Source organism: Mustela erminea, chromosome 2 (assembly GCF_009829155.1).
Source record: "Mustela erminea isolate mMusErm1 chromosome 2, mMusErm1.Pri, whole genome shotgun sequence".
In the NCBI taxonomy this organism is placed as follows: Eukaryota; Metazoa; Chordata; class Mammalia; order Carnivora; family Mustelidae; genus Mustela; species Mustela erminea.
This window is the reverse complement of record NC_045615.1, coordinates 122,371,813-122,388,213: the sequence shown is the minus strand read 5'-3', so window position 1 is coordinate 122,388,213 and position 16,401 is coordinate 122,371,813. Positions and strand designations below refer to the sequence as shown.

General features: G+C 37.1%; 1 protein-coding gene and 1 pseudogene across 9 annotated transcripts in view; one reads left to right on the top strand and one right to left on the bottom strand.

Annotated features, from left to right (window-relative positions):
* Window positions 1–16,401, bottom strand: part of PCDH7 (protocadherin 7) — a 415,361-nt gene that overhangs the window by 321,156 nt on the left and 77,804 nt on the right. The window lies entirely within an intron of this gene.
* LOC116584965 lies at window positions 648–8,907 on the top strand (annotated as a pseudogene).

Here is a 16,401-nt window from a genome sequence, read left to right as displayed (position 1 = left end):
TAACTGGCCAGTTCTGTGGGGGTCAATCTGAAGCTTACTATGGCTATCTGGTGACATACACATATATATGAAATAAGTTATGACAAATGGAATTGTTGGGTTCTCCTCAAAGGGAAAGGGCTGCTCTCTCATTGCAGAAAGAAATCACCCCGTGTTGGGGAATTAACAATAGCCAGTCTCGAGCTATGGAAAAAAGAAGATAAAAAAAATCTCACTTTGTGAGTCCCAAAGCCTTCCTTTCAGTTGATATAAAAAGTGTTGAAGACTTCAAGACATTAAATAATTTTCCTTTCCAACAGGACACAAATTAATGAGTACCCACTCTTGCCTAGTCCCTGCCATAGATACAAAGTATATGGCAGTGAACAAAAAAAAACACACAAAAATTCCAGAGCGCTTGAAACTTACATTCCAAAGAGTGAGAGAGAAATGAGCCAAATTTATTTTGTAAGTATTCTACACACACACACACACACACACACACACACACACACACGATTCTTATATACATACTTGCATTCATGCATAAGTACATACATATCCCAAGTGGGTTCAAAAGGAAGAGGAGAAAAGTGGGTTGTTTGGGACCAGGAGGAAAGTGCTATTTAAAATAGGGCAGTGAAGTCCTCACTGCTCACATGACCAGAAGGAAAAAGGCTGAGCTATGTGGGAATTTGGAAGAAACACCCCAGGAGGCAGAGCAGATTTAAGGATTCTGAGGAGGAAGTGAACCTGGCCTTGTCACAAGAACAGGGAAGAGGTGAGTGTGGCTGAACCTGAGTGAGAAGAATGTGGTCAGAGGTGTCTTTAGAGATGTAAGTCAGATCATGCATGGTCTTGAAGCTTTGGGTTTTAACTTGAAGTGAGACGGGTAGTCGCAGGAGGCTTCTGAACAGAGGAGTAATTTGAATCATATTTGCAAGAATTACTCTGACTATGGTTTTAAAAATAGATTGCAGCAGGGGTCAGGGTTAGAAACAGGGAGACTAATTAAGAGTCTTTAGACACTTTTTACCATGCAGAAGAGATAACAGAAAATTAAACAAAACAATGCAACAGCATGCACGCTCCTGTACAAAAACAAAACAAAACAATAAAAGCTTTTTAACAAAACTTCCAGAGTCCTGAAAAAATGTAATCACTGACCAGTTAATTTTCTCATAGTTTGAATACTCAGATTGAAAGGGAAAAGCCAATGTGGGATTTAAAACTGCAACTTCTTTAACAAATTATATAAGCCCCTATTCCTATATTTGCTTTATATCATTCCTACATCTATTTTTCTACACTAACTGAATGAAATTCATAAAACAGATACATGCAGACAAAAGGAAAATCTGAAATCCAATTTTTTTTTAATGTATCATGCAGCCTCTTTTTCCTTAGAATACACTAATAATTAAACTAAGGCCTAAACACTCAATTTAAAATACGAAAATAATATAACTACTCAATGTACTGAAACATAAAGAAAGGATAGAAAATTTTTAAGCACTGTGAGTAAAAGTCTCAGAAACCATATTGCACCGAGCCCTCACAAAATCCTGTAGGACAAATACAGATGAAAAACGTGAAGCTTCAAGATGTTACATAATAGAGAAAGTGGTATCAGGCATGGATTCAGATTCTCTTATAGTTCTAGATTCTCTTATATCACAGCTGCCATGGTCTTTCTTGAGGCATTTTTTTTTTCTATAAATTTTCTCAAAATAGAGATTGTGCAGCCAAATAACCTAATATCTAAGAATGGGCAGTATTGCCAATAACTTGTCTTAATTTAGCCAATCTAAACTCTATTGGTTTGCTCATTGTTTTTCTGGAAAAGTGATGCAGGAATAAAGTGTTCTGCTAACTCACGGTAAAGTAGACTGATGAGGTTCTTCAATATTTAAATGCAAACAAAAGGCCTTTAATAAAAACACCGAAGAGAAACTCTAAAGATGTCACCTTCCCCAGGTTTTTCTGATGAATGCCCTATTAGTATCTTTTCCCTCTTCTAACTCCTTATAGTAAAATCCTGATTTAAATTCACTTAATAAAACTTATCTTGAGAGGCAGGTATACATTTCTGTAAATTTTCATGGTTTGGAGAACAAATGTTCTTGTCCAAAGTATTTTGTCTTCCACTACCAAAATGAAGAGATAAAAAAATGTTTCAAAAATAATTCTGAATTCCCAGTAGAAATAGGCACTTCCCACTCCCCAACTCTAAGAGAGGTAAAATATATCTCATTCTAAATTTTTATTTTATTTTGTAAAGAACTGCAATGTAGATTTAATTTAAAAGAAGCAACATAATTAAAGAGGAAAGTCCCTGCTTACATGTTTTAAAAGGTCAGTGTCAAAACTTGACACAAGAAAATGTGTTTCAAATTGCACCTTTTAAATTTAAATTCCTCTTTAACCATTCTCTGCAAAGTCAGTCACTGCAGGAGAGGAGTACTTCAGGGATTTTGGAACTGAAAATATATCTTAAAGCAAAATATGCTACTAGCAGCATTATACAAAAACTCAAGAGAGAACTTGACATCATTTGAATTTCTTTAAATGTGTATAATATATTTTAAAATACATTTGAAGCCCATTTGGCAAAACTTAACTGGATGTATTTTTCTGAGTTTCCTATAAAGGAAGACAAACAATATATTTAGAGGATAAACAAAACAACTGATTCATTTACAAAACATTGCAAATTAATAATTAATAATTAATCAGGATACTTTATGTAATTTAGAGGTCTGCTTAGTAATACATTGAATGAAGCCATTTTCATACCTTTTCTCTCAAGTTCTATCTGTAGTGAGATCCTGCATATATTTCCCTGTCTTTTTCATTATATCTTATATATACATGCACAGGCATATAAATATATATAATCTGTACTAACAAATAAAAATGCATGTATAGCATATAAATATATATAATGTGCTCTAGCAAATAAAAATGCATGTATATATTTATAGTCTTCCTATAACTTACAAGTTAAGTTTATTTTATTACTATAGTGCTATTTATTTCATGCTTGTTAATCTGTCTCAAAGCTATACTCTCTAAGCCCACCTAGTACAGAGATAGTCTTACACTATTTTTTACATTCTCATCACGACAAACATAATATAGGAAAGCAGATGCTAAATTCATGAGTCTTAATTAACACATTTGTTTTAATAAAAATTATGGAAAAAATAGACTCTAATCTACTCTTTTACCCTTATGTTGGGAATTAAATATGAAGAGCTAGTAACTTATTGCAAAGCCTAAAGAATATATTTAGTTAATAAATTCACATAAAGCTTATATCGTATTTTAAGCCTTAGCTATCTTTCACAAGGAGATAGGACCCACGTGATTTGTTTCCATATGTCTTCATACTAGCTATTAAGCACAGTCCAATGAATATGAAACAAGAGTCAACAGAGATTTCTAAATATAAAAGGGCTTCCTTGTAAAAAAGAAAATTAAGTAGGTAAAGGAAATAATTTTATAGATTAGGACAAGGTAAAAGTACCACTGACAATGATGTTCAGAGAAGAAAGAATAAATAAAACCGAGACACTGCTGCATTTCACACTGTTTTAAAACAATTCACGGAATAATGAAATCAACTAAGGAAAATCATAACTAAGTGAGTGTATAATAGAAATTCATATGACTATTGAAATTTTTACTGTGGATTTTGTGTGAAATTAAATCTTACAGAAAAATTTGGAAAACCATAATGACAAAATGTTCAAAGTTATTTAAAATGGCATTGGCCTACTCCTTTTACATATATACATGAATGCCTTACACACTTAGTATATGTACACCCACATAACCTATAGTTGTAAGAATATATAGGTAAAAATAAATAGGTTATATATATATATATAAATAAATCTATAAGATGTAAAAATATATAGGCAATATAGATGTAAATATAGATATTTACATGCATATGTAAACATTAGCTGTATGTGCTATAAGTAAATTTACCTAAATTTAAAATAGGTAATATCTAAAAATAGGTAATTAAAAACTGTGTGTACTATAAGTAAATTTACCTAAATTTAAAATAGGTAATATCTAAAAATAGGTCATTAAAAACTGTGACATTAAGTGTATTTGCTTACCCAAATATGAGAAATAATAACACAGCAGAGGTTAAAATTTCATGGTAAGTTCAGACATAGATAAATCTAGGTATATGACTTTGAAAAATTAACCCAGTGCCTTAAAAAATGTAAACAAGGTGAAATTTACTCCACTGCTCTGGAAACCTGCGTTGAGAGTCGTTTCTCTACACTATAGGATGCAGTATTAGAGATATCATACTGTTTCCATTGTGTTTCTGTTTCCCCTATTAGGACTATAAAATTCTTGAATACAGGCACTGTGCCTTATTCAGCCCTACACTCCTTATCTTTAGCATACTTTCTTAAATGAACAAATGACATTTACTTAGAGGGAACCAGAAGCTGATGGAATTCTTGCAAACTTACTCAATGAATAACATCCCAAAATGAATAGTTCAATTTTAGTAATGCCTTGGTCTGCTTCCCTTTTAAAAATGTCAGAGTAGCAAATAAATATGCAACAAATGAAAAAATGTTTTAAACACTAGATTTTTCTCCATGCTTAAAAACATTGGTTTCAATAACCAACAGTCCAACTACCTTTTCATTGGAGGTTATAGTATCCTCTAGTGAAGATGATGCTATCACCCACCATAAAAATGGCATAGCCCTTTGGCTCTCCTACACACTCAGTATGATAGATACGTCAAAGTTCTATTCAGAGTAGAGCTAGAGTACAGGATTCTGATTGAGTTACCTCATGTGAGATGTGTTAACCACCAGAAGCCCAATATATCTTCATAATGCTTAGAATTATGTTTCCTTCATTTTCTAATTAAAGGCCTGATTATATTTATGACAGAGAATTTAATATGTGCATGTTTACTTAGTCGAAAAATGAAATTCATCAGCTCACCTACTATTCACTTTTATAATAAGAAGAAAAATGTAAGTAGCCTTAATGTTATTCTCTCAAAGTAAATTACATGAATTATGTTTTCCCTTCCTTACATGAGAGGGGAAAGAAAAGAGAGTACTGAGAATAGGGTTTAGAAAATGAGGGGAAAACATATCCTCCAAGGAATTGATTAAAGCTGGAATGGAATAAAAACAACAGTTTATGCTAGACTGAAATTTTACCTTATGCTCTAAAATTTTGAAAATAGTTTAACAGAATTCATCAGTATGAATCATGTCAAATTTGGATTTTGAATTTTCCCTAGAAATTGTATTGACTTATCAGTAAACACTTGTACCCAATATACATAAGAATTCATATTTTGACTAGAGTATTCAAGTAATCCTGTGTGAATTTCTAAAGCAAAGGTGATTTCATTATTTTAAATGTAATTTTGAGATGTTATGGTGTTGGTAATATTCCCAAAATGTATAAGAAGAATGATAAAACAAAGAGTGATAAATTCATAGGTACTGATAAGGAAAGATTTTAGGGCTTGAAGACAGTCTCCAAGTCATACAACCACCCACCCTACACCTAAACAGATGTCATGGACCAGAAAATTGAGCATCTAGTTCTAAAGCTTTAATTCTCATAAATCTTAAATTCTTAAAATCTTTTTAATTCTCAGGAATCTTAAAGATCCGGAAGCAGGTATCTTCCCCATTCTTGGAAGAGGCACATATTATCTCTTACCTAACTTGTCCTTTGCATATACTTGCCTCTGTCCACTGAACTGAAAACTTTAATTAGGAGACATGATTTGTGCACCTATGAATTATTTCACTCTACTCTTTTGCAAGCCTGGGCCTCGGCTTTGTCTGATCTTGTCCTCTACCTAGTGAGATGGTACTATTATTTCAAGGCCCACTGCTAGTTCTCTAAATCTTTTCCTGACTTCCTCTGGTTTCTAATTGCCTCCAGAGAGAGCCAGCGTGAATTTCATGGACTCTAGGCTCTTTGGTCTTTGAGGAACAATTTCATCATTAGAAAATCTCACTAAGTATATATTATAACTGTTGACATAAAGATGAATATGTTAATATTGCATATTAAAACATTTTATTTGACCTAAAAGGCCCTTGTTTTTCTTCTGATTTTAAAAGAAATGAAAACATTGTCATGGGTTCCTAAGAGTATTGTGGGTCCAAAGTATTTAGCGGCCATGCCCAAGGAAAGACAAATCTACCTCAATGTCCTCCCCCATGCCAGAGTTAAAGATTCTATGCTATGTTATCCTTAAAGCATTTTATTGGTACTCATCACTGTGCCAAGCAAAGAGCAGCCCCTAAGAAATGTTTGTGGAATATTGCTGGTCAATATTTCACCCTTTCTTAAAAGGAAATTGATTATATTTTTTACCTCCCTTATAAGTTCCTCAAAGAAGGCCCAAGGTCTTATGCACTTCTGTGTAGCTACAGACTCATAAATTATTTGGTATATAATAAGTATCTATTGATTCAAACTGAATGAAATTGTGTTTATCTTTATAAACTCATACCAGACACCACTGATTACCACTCTGAAAGAAATATTCTTTCAAGTAGAGAGTACAGCATCCTTTCCATTGAGAGGAATGTGTGAAGCTTTTGATTGTCGTTCAAATGTATTCAGTTGCCCCAACCTCAGATTTGACTTGAAAGGGCCAAATAGAAATTATCCCTAGTGGTAATCCATTCCAAAGAGTCACCATTGGATTTTATGAGTCATGCCCTTATAACGCTATAGTGTCTTTACCTTGACTGCTAACGTTTAGCCATAGGTCACAAGATGAAAATACAAAAAAGAACTGACAGAGTGAAAAGTTGTCTTTCAAATTATAATTTGTAAGAGCTTGCATCAATTATTTATTATATATTTGTATATATGTTATAATGATAAAGTTTATTTTTATCACTTATTTCCAATGAATTTATAAAAGCACAAAAAGAAATTAAGAACTTATATATGGGATAACTGCAGATCTATTAATTACTAGGTATTTAATATATGTACTTTAAAATAAATTACAGGGGCACCGGGGTGGCTCAGTGGGTTAAAGCCTCTGCCTTTGGCTCAGGTCATGATCTCAAGGTCCTGGGATCAAGCCCCTCATTGGGCTCTCTGCTCAGCGGGGAGCCTGCTTCCCCCCGCCCCCCGCCACCTCTCTGCCTACTTGTGATTTCTGTCTGTCAAATAAATAAATAAAATATTTAAAAAAATAAAATAAAGTAAACTACAGGGGGTCCTGGGTAGCTCAGTCAGTTCCGTGTCTGACTCTTGGTTTTGGCTCAGGTCATGGCCTCAGGGATGTGAGCTCGATCCCTGCAACGGGCTCTGCAATCAGTGGGAAGTCTGCTTGAGATTCTCCCCTTCTCCCTCTGCCTTTCCCTCCACTCATGTGCTCACTTGCTCCCTCTCAAAAAAATGTTAAAAATCATTAAAAATAAAATAAACTATTTGTACACTCACTCATTTCACTGACATGTAATAAATGTCTGTTACAGATACCGTAGCAGGTATGAAGAAGGATATGTTACAGCAAATCTCAGATTAGTGAGACAGGCAGTCCCTTGCATTACATTTAGAGGATGATCAGGAGGGGAGAACATTTATACGAGAGAAACAAGTGAGGGGCTCCTAACTCTGATTCAGGCTGCAAGTGAGGAACTTCAGGTTTTAGTTAATAAAATCATCAAATGACATTTTTAACTATAAAAGTCATGAAAAGAGAACTAAAAAAGCAAAGAATAAAGAAGAAAAAAAAAGTGACTTACAATCTTACCATACACACTTGAGCTACATACTGAAGAACAATGAAAAAGAGAATTTGCATTCCAGGCATGTACAAAGGCAAAGAGGCGTGAGATGGCATCACAAAATCAGAAAGGTGCTAGAGCATTAGAGCAGGGGCATGGTTTGTTTTATATATAATGTAAACCAGATCCACCCACTCTGCCTCTGTGGTCAGGGTCACTAGGAGATCAAAGGCAGGAAGGCAAGCAGGAGAATTGGTTTCTCCCTATGGGTCCATACAAAAGCCCTCCAGCCACAGGAGGTGGGAAGGCTGGTGAATATTCACAAACCTCCAAGCGACCAGAGCTTAGAATAAAGCAAACTTAGAGCAATTCTACACCTTCTTCCTCCTCAGTGAGAAGATCTTTCAGGCTAGGTGGACAATAAAGATTGTCTTATTTCAGAAACCGACGTGTGATAACCATCTCTGCCTTCTGTAAGGGACTGACTTTTACAAAACACATTCACATTTTTTCATCGCTTTAATTCGTCACTTCAGCACTAAAGACTAGCCAGACTAGCGGAGAGGTCATTTCCGGGCAGCGCGGGACGGAGTGGCCAGCAGCCTGCAGAGCAAGATGCCTCAGTTGTACGGTGACTACTGCATCACATACCTCACCCGTGAGTCTCATTCTGTGATGAAGACACACTGCCGTGGTAGGAAACACAAAGAGAATGCAAAAGCCTAATATCAGGAACAGATAGATGGAAGAGCAGGCAGAGAGCCTGATTAACAAAACCACTGCATTTTGTCAAGAAAAGAGATCTGCTACTCTATCATCGCTCCTCCTCCGGCAGGGACAATGGTCCTACCTCGCGCCCAGTCCCCCAGGCTCCTCATGCTGGTATGATCCCGGCACCCTCTACAGGGGACCCTTCCATGATGCCAATGATGGCAACATCCTGCGGGTAATGCCAGTGGGACCAGCTCCTGGAATGTGGCCGCCTATGGGAGGCCACATGTCAATGACTCCAAGGCCCCCAGTGATGAGACCTCCCACCTGTCCCGTGATGATACCCACCTGGCCAGGAGTGACTCAGGTAGACAGATAGAGACGGGAATCTCTTTATATCCATTTTTTTTTTTAAAGATTTTATTTTTTGGGGAGAGACAGAGCACACACAAAAGCAGGGGGAGGGGCAGACGGACAGGAAAAACAAACTCCTTGCTCAGCAAGGAGCCCTACTTGGGACTCAATCCCAGGACCCCGGGATCATGACCTGAGCTGAAGGCACACACTTAACCATCTAAGCCACCCAAGAGTCCCTATACCCATTTTATATTACTTGTTCTACTTTCCCAGGAGATCATGGTGCTCTGACCTTGGGTGTTTTCTAACAACAGGACAAGGAAGACTTGCTCCCTCTTTCCTATCAAAGAGAGAATAGTTTTTGCAGAGGAGTTAGTAGGACCAAAAAGAAAAAAAAAAAAAAAAAAAAAGGAAAAAAAGAAAAGAAAAGAAAAAGAAAGAACAATTTTCATTTGTATTGTGAAATGTGAAGATAAAACGGTCAACTGTTCAGTTTACAAAATTTTAAAAAGTTTAAAAAAATGAAGACTAGCAGAGAGGTTCTTCCCACTTGACCACTCAGAGAAAGGCAAAGTTTTGCTCCAGATCAGAATTTCAAACTAGTAGGATCAGACCTAGCATTTCCCTTTCCCAATTTTCAGTGCGGAGACCTGGGTGTTCAAGGCCTGCGAGTTCTATAGCAGAAAACACAGAGAATTGGGGTAAGAGGGGAGCTAATACTGGTACCCAAATTATTAATTTTGAACATTCCTTTTGTGCCTTAATTTGTTTAGATAATTCCTTTAATTGTCCATTTTATTGAGTATATGTAGCTACATCATTAATCCAATTTGATTTTTTAAGAGGTTAGAGGCTTAATAGGGAATGAGAAAAGAAATGATAAACTCTATTTTCCCAGACACATTTGTAAGCTTTTCAAGAGTGAGTGGAATATGAATATTTCATAATTGCATATTTTCTTTTTGGGGACCAATAGCCATTTAATATAGAAACCATTAATAGAATTACCAGATGGGCGCTTTATTTGCTTTTAAAGTGGTTACAAATAGTAGCAATTAGTCATTGATGAAGACCTCTAAGTTGAGAGGTTTTTCATAATTCAGCGCTATGATAATTTTTGGGTATCATCTGCAAAACAATAAATACAAAAACGTTTATAAAAAGCAACATATGTCTTGACAATTTTCTAATTATCTGTGTGTAAAACACTCAATTTCTTCTGCACAGACGGAACTTTTTACATGACACATTTGTACTCCAAAGCCTACAAAAGATTACTAGAAATTAGTAAGCCCATATTTCTACAATTTGTTTTTATCTGATTCTGCTCGGTTAGAGTCCGGAGTTATGTTTATTTTTCCCATAAGAAGAGGTAACTGCTTATATGAAAAACAGGGGGAGGATGGGTGTTGAACTGAAAGCTTGAATTTAGTCAGAAATAGCATTAAAAACTAGACTCCACACTTTTCAGTGAAAATAAGAGGGGAAGGATGCCAGATGGAAATCGGCCAACTGGTGTTCTTTTAGGAATTGTGCCTAAGTTATTCTGAAGGGGGAAAAAAATAAGAAGAAAGAGAGGGAGACCCCAACAGGATGCCCTGAAAAAGTTTTCTGCTTCACTTGTCAATAAAGAAGCAGGAAACAGTTATTACTCAAACATCTAAACAAGTCTGCAAAAAAATAAAAGTAACAAAAATAACAACAAAACTACTGAATAGTTTATACCAGGCAATACAATTTAGAGTGACTTTTCGTGATATTTGGAATCTATCAATTATCAAGTATACTATCTCACCAATCAGTGATTGATAACTGCATTTAGTTCTTTCTCAATATCTCAATATGTTTGTTTATTTTATCAGTACTGGCATCTCTTCTATCCATCCCACAGCCTTTGTACATGTTTGGAGCTCACTCATCGTCTGCAGACACCAACAGAGAGACGCGCCTCCGTGCCTGCCCACCTCTCCCTCCCACACCAGCTGAGAAAAGCAACCGCCCATGTCACTGCGGGCTCCCCAGAGAGCCCACTGCCACGGCACATGTTTTTGTCCCTTTGGGGAAAAAAGGGACCTGAGTTGTTGAGATCTCTCTTGCTTGCAAGTCTCCAAAAAATGAGGCTCTCATCAGGCATCTCGCTTTGGAATTTACAAAATATTCAAGATCAGAAAGCTTCTCTCCATTGGAATTTTGAAAACGTACCAAAAATCACCAAATTTCTTTTCTTTTTTTTTTTTTTTTTGACAAATCAGTGAAGACTGTGACAATATGTGCTGGGTTAGGTCTAGGAATGTAATATTGAGGCAGAAGGCTTTGCTTCATCAGATTTTTAAAGAAGCAACCAGAATCCAGATATATAGTATTTGTCCTTTCAGATTACATTTCGAAAGACTAATTTCACATTCAAAGGCTTTGACAGGGGAAATCTTTCGGCCTGTTTGAGTGGCAGAAAAAAAGGTCCAAATGGTTTTGCTGACAGTGGAAGAGCTGAGGTCTCCTTGGAGAGACGCTGGTTCCCAACCAGGGTTTACTTGCAGAACACTTTGCGAGATTGGATTTTATTCTTCTTGCAATGAAAATCCACTGGAGAATTTTAAATAGTGGAAAGATATATTTGCATTGACACTGTAGAAGGGTCACTCCATAGGAGACTGTATTGTGAGTGATTGAGGAGAATTGGAGACACAGCAGATGTTGGTGGCTTGAGCTACAATTTAGAAGATGATGTGGTGAAAAGTGGTGAGGTTTGGTATAGATTTCTGAGGTAAAGCTAATAGAAACTCCTGATGGATTGGGTGACATTGTAGAGGGGGAAAAGAGCAAAGAATGATCTCTGTTTTTTCACCCTGAACAAAGTAAGTGGTTATCAGTATTATTCACTCAGAACGGTTTATGAAGAGAGCAAATTAAGGTATTGGGGGTAAAAGGAATCGTTCTGCCTTCGATCTGTTGTGTTTGTGATAGCACTAATACTAGCTTGGTTGAGCACTTATTCTGAGCCAAGTACATTTCTAAACACATATGTATTGTTTTAATTGATATTATTTACTTATTTAATCCTCCCAAGGACCCTGGGAAGTTGTTATTACTATTATTCTCATTTTACACATAAGAAAACAAAAGAAACGTGCCCCAGCCAGCCAAGCAGAATTTGGTGCCCGAAGCTATCGTATAACCACTGTGTATTCCAGGGGCGCCTGGGTGGCTCAGTTGTTAAGCTTCTGCCTTTGGCTCAGGGCATGATTCCAGGGTCCTGGGATCTAGCCCTGCATTAGGCTTCTTGCTTGGCAGGAAGCCTGCTTCTCCTTCTCCCACTCCCCCTGCTTGTGTTCTCTCTCTCACTGTTCCTCTTTCTCTGTCAAATAAATAAAATCCTAAAGAAAAAAAAAAAAAAAGAACCACTGTGGACTCCTGCCTCTACCAGTGGAAAAGCCGAGTAGGTAGCTGTCCTGAGTATGAATCCCAGGGGGAGGTTTGAGACGGCGACATACGTAAACACAACCCTGCAGTACTGCACGATTTAGACATCTAGTCGAAACAGTATGGGACACTAAGAAGACATAGTCCGCAATGGAAGAGGAAAACCAAGTGAATACGGTGATATGAAGCAGTCAAGGGAGAGGGAGTGAACAACTGTCCAAAGGCCAAGATGTAGACAGGGAGACAGAATTAACCCCTGGATTCAGCATAATGAATTCTGATGACCCCAACAGAGCCGCGTCAGTGGAATGGAAGGGACTGAAGACCCATACAGTGGATTTTAAAAACTTCCCTATGTGAGTAAGTGGGGGATGACGATATACGTGAAGGAAACCAGAAACACAAGGCTGTAACTGGAGGTGGCAGCTAAATCAGAGATGTGTGTGTAATGTGTGTGGTTATTTGGGTTCTTTCTGTTTAAGATACGTTATAACCACATGTTTAAATGAAAATTAGCATGACCTAGTAGGGAAGAAGAAATTTATCTACTAGAACATATCTTAGGGTAAATGTAAATTAAGTGTCCTTGAATGGGAATTGCTTGCAGTGACTTTTATGTTTTATTCACATGGATTTCACCACATACTAGAACACTGTTGAAAACACTAATCATCTTACTATCTCAGGGCGAAAAAGGAAGAGGGGCATTCCCTTGGACTTCTCCTCTCATTCTGGGACATTGTTCTATTATCTTAGTTCAGTAAGTCCTGCAAAGCCCCAACAATCAAACTAATTCTCTCTAAATCTTGCATCTATAAGTATTTCATCAGTTTACTCTATTAATTTGGCTATTGGCTTGTTTTTTTTCTTCTTCTTTTTTACTCTTTTCTTTTTTTTCACTATGCTAGATAATCTGGATGAGTCATTCATCTACTTAGCTCTGGAATTCTTTTTCCCCTATATTCTAGCGATAATCACTTCTGCTCAGCTTTGGTAATTCACACCCATAGATGCAAAATGGACTGTTTCTAAGCAGAGTGTTCTACTGTAATATGCATAATTGTGAAATTCTCTCCTCTAATCCCCTGTCCCACTTGTGCACTCCCACAAAAGCTTCCAACGCTGATGCCCTCCACTGCTTTGCCTCTCCATTTTCTAACAGTGTCCAATTCTTCTGGGCTTGACGGCCCCTGACACCATACTTTCATGGATGCAATTGCTTCTTCCCTTCTTTGACCTCCTCTCACAGCTGCCGTGCCAGTCCCATCACCAAATCGTACCACCATCTGGTTGCTCTCCTCCTCCTCCTAGACTGCCAAGAGTTACTGAGAAAATTGAATAACCACGCTGATTGACTCTGCTACAGATTTATGATTTCCAGTGTCAGCTGAACTCTCAGCACTGAACAGCCCTGTTACTCACTCCTATTTGGCTGGTCCTCCATTCCACAGAGCAGCTGCTCCCACCACACCCTCCTCAGATGCTCCCCTCTCCCTTTCACTCCCCTCAACCTCGACACACTATTTCGCCTTCTACTGCTGAGAAGACTGCGGCCATCAGGCAGGAACCCCTCCACGTCCCTTCTCCACTTCTCCATATTTGCCTGCATCTTCACTGACTGGAACTTCATTTTGCAACTCTGAAGAATCCTCATTATTTTATGCATTTGATCTTTTGATTCCACTCCTTCCTGCCTCTGACAGGTTCCTATTTCATCAGTGGGCTTTCTCTTTTCTGTCCAACCTATAAACCTCTTTCTTTCAACCTATAAACCTACCTAAATTTCCCTAACTTGTAAAAAAAAAAAATCTTTCTTCATTTCTTCCACCACCAAACTGCTGCTTCCTTTTCTCTCCTGCAAGATTGTTGGCAAAATACCTCGCATTCAATGGTTCTGCTTACTTACAACTATCTCCATGAAACCTGCTGTAGTCTTACCCTGCCCCCATGCTGATGAATCGATTAGAAATGCTGCGTAAAGGAGTCTTCTCTCACTCTTCAGTTTTGTTGTTGCAAGTGCTGGGAGTTTAGCTTTAATATCAATTTATTTACTTACTAACTGCTTAAATTTGGACAAGATACTTAACTGCTCTAAGATTTAGCTCCTTCACATTTAAACTAGGGATGCATGGGATACTTTTAAGGACAGTCAAATTTCCGTTGAGCAAATTACTTTTCACCTTCTGGATTCCATCTGGTAAAACAGTTATTCAAAGTGTGTTGCCTCTCCTTAACCAAAAGGTTGATAAGTCACCTCAAAAAGACATGTTGGCATTCCCTCTTTGGAGTCTGAAAAGTAAGCATAGTGGTGAAATACATTAACATAATTGGCTTTAAGTCATTCTAGAAGTAGTATCTAAAGAGAGAGTTTACCAATTCCTACTAATCCCTGAATTTATCTCCACCTTCCAGAGCTGGAATAGACTTTTTTATTTTTTTTCCCCCTGAGCACATTCCTTTATCTTCCACAGTACCATGCAAGCTCCGGCTCATTGTCCCCGAAGTTATCTTTGATTTAGAATTTTAAGTTATAAATTTGGTTTCCATTGGTTGAAAACAAGTTGTGTTATTAGTACTAAATGAGGTAATCTGTGTATTATTTTTTAGTGTTAAATCTAGTGCCTAATAACAGGTAAGTCAGGGGCGCCTGGGTGGCTCAGTGGGTTAAAGCCTCTGCCTTCGGCTCAGGTCATGATCCCAGGGTCCTGGGATCGAGCCCTGCATCGGGCTCTCTGCTCATTGGGAAGCCTGCTTCCTCCTCTCTCTCTGTCTGCCTTTCTGCCTACTTGTGATCTCTGTCAAATAAATAAATAAAAATCTTAAAAAAACAAAAACAAAAACAGGTAAGTCAACTTTTTCTGTTATAATAACTTTTGATACTGTTACTATTAGGATGTCTACTCCACTCTTAGCGACACCGTTTCCATCTTTGCTTTGCATCACACAGCCTCTCCAGATTCCACATTTACTTTGGTTCTCCTTTATGTTACCCTCACTAGGGCTCATCAAGATTGGCCCTTTGCCTCCTTTTGTTTTCACTCTGTCTGTATTCCCCCAGGAACTCATATACTTCTGTGGCGTCACTGTTACTAAACGTACATGAACTCTTTAATTCTTTCCCTTCCCAGTCTTATCTCCTACATTTCAAATTCCACTTCCCCCCCCAAATTCCACTTTTTCATGAAAATGTTAAAAATTAAAATCTGAAACAATTTTTTTTCCATCCCTATTTTCTCTCTCCTTTCTTCTCCAACTTCCAATTGTGTACCAAACATTTAACATCCTTCTGTCCGTTCACAACTTGATCTCTCTCCACAGAAAGCATCGGAATCACTTGATGAGGCTTTGTCAGAAAGTACTAGTTCCCTTACTAGTCTCCTTTTCACCAGTACTTTAACTATAAACTGATTTCCTTTCCACCAACAGCGCCATCATTCTAAAACACTTACTGTGTTATAACCTGGCTCGAAAACTTTCAGTGACCTTTGAATACTTACAGTATAAACCCAAACAGCTAGACATAAAATCCAAGGCTCTTCTTGAGATGAACCAATTTGTTCTTTCCAGTTCATCTTGAGCCACCCATCCAATGTTTCCTACACTCTAACCACACTGGGTTATGTGACTTTTACCAAATATACAAGGAATTTTGATGTTTTCATTACTTAGCTCATGATATCTTCTCCAGTTGAAATGCCATTCTTCCCTGCTGAGTGTAAGTGAACTACTAACTATTACAAGGTTTGAATAAAAAGTTTCTTGTCATGAAACATTTCCCAAATGTCTTCACTTTGTCATCCTATAGCACTTTTAACACATCCGACTCTCTCAGTTTGATGAAAGCACTGATAGTATCTTTCCCATATTTATATTTCCAAGCTCAAACACAGTTTCTGGTCTAAAACTTGTATTCAATAATTATTATCAAGTAATTATTTCCCTCAGTTGATCTTCAGAATAGAAAAATACATTCTGAAGTATATATATATATTTTTTTGAATATATATATATTTGAAAATTGCATCATGTATGCAAAGGAAATATATATTTCAAAATATTTATATAGATAGATATCTAGATAGACAGATAATATATGTGCCATCAAAATAATGTAACACTTTTATGCCTTTATACTCCATTGGGTAATGCTTCAGCCAGTCAG